Source organism: Lygodium microphyllum, chromosome 26, assembly GCF_053477565.2.
Source record: "Lygodium microphyllum isolate KBCC chromosome 26, Lygodium_microphyllum_v1.1.10, whole genome shotgun sequence".
NCBI classification, from domain to species: domain Eukaryota; kingdom Viridiplantae; phylum Streptophyta; class Polypodiopsida; order Schizaeales; family Lygodiaceae; genus Lygodium; species Lygodium microphyllum.
Genome location: NC_141160.1, coordinates 123,504,242 through 123,505,204, shown reverse-complemented (window position 1 = coordinate 123,505,204; position 963 = coordinate 123,504,242). Strand labels below are relative to the sequence as shown.

Sequence of the window (963 nt, the reverse complement as noted above, 5' to 3'; positions counted from 1 at the left end):
CCCGCCTCTGCCATACGCTGCTGCTCCATGCTAGGCAGACGCTGTACACGAGCAATGTGGCGGCCCGCCTCTGCCATGAGCAATGTGGCGGCCCGCCTCTGCCATACGCTGCTACTCCATGAGCCTAGCTTGTTAACCCTTAGACGAGCAGTCCGCGTTCGCAGGCTCCACAGCGGCGGGGCTGCCTTTCCTTGAGACTTGTGGGGTGGGGGTGCGCCGAGCGCTCCGAGGCAGTGCAATACGGAGGCGACGCGCGCAGGCCGGCGGTCAGCAAGCTGCCGGGTGGGGCTGCCCCCGTGAAAGAAATTAGGTTAATATCGTAGTGGCCCGATGGGCCACGTATCAGATATTAAACTGATAAGAACAGATACTACACTTGATCTTAGCCAAAAGGCCGAGAAAGGTATGGGGTACCCTGGCGGTCCGACCCTTTGCTTTATACCCCCGGGGGCTTCCTCCTCCGGCTTGGCTTGCCAGCTTTTGCGTTTCCTTCCGCGTCCACCGCTCTCTCTCTGCCTACGGGACTGACAGGGGAGCAAAAGCACCCATTCACTGTATGTATACCACTAAATCTCCATCCCCCGGGCCCGGAGTTTTGTTTTTCCCTTTCCTAACAAAACAGAAAAACCAAGACACCCGCGCCGCCGTTCTCGCGGTCCCGAACGTGTCGGAGAGGATCCCCTAGAAAACCAAAACACACCCACGCCGCCGTGTCGGAGGGGATCCCCTAGACTTCTCGACGCTGCCGTGCGCAATTCCCCCATTTTAGCCACTCCACTGAGTTCCGTGCCGTGCCGATACGTACACGAGGTATATCTCCCCAGAGCGTTTGTAGACATGCCATATGCTTCCTTCGCGGCCATCTTCCGCACTACTTGCCCTTCTCCACATACCATGCTCTTTTGATCTCCATACAAGCATCCAACGTGGAACCCTACTTGCTTTTACCTTTCCAGCCTCTCC

The 963-nt window shown here is 57.6% G+C and overlaps 1 non-coding gene across 1 annotated transcript; it reads right to left on the bottom strand.

Moving 5' to 3' along the window:
• Positions 1 to 206: 206 nt before the first annotated feature.
• LOC148013767 (U2 spliceosomal RNA) lies at positions 207 to 407 on the bottom strand. Its single transcript, XR_015688999.1, has one exon. It is a non-coding gene; the product is annotated as a U2 spliceosomal RNA (small nuclear RNA).
• Positions 408 to 963: the final 556 nt, after the last annotated feature.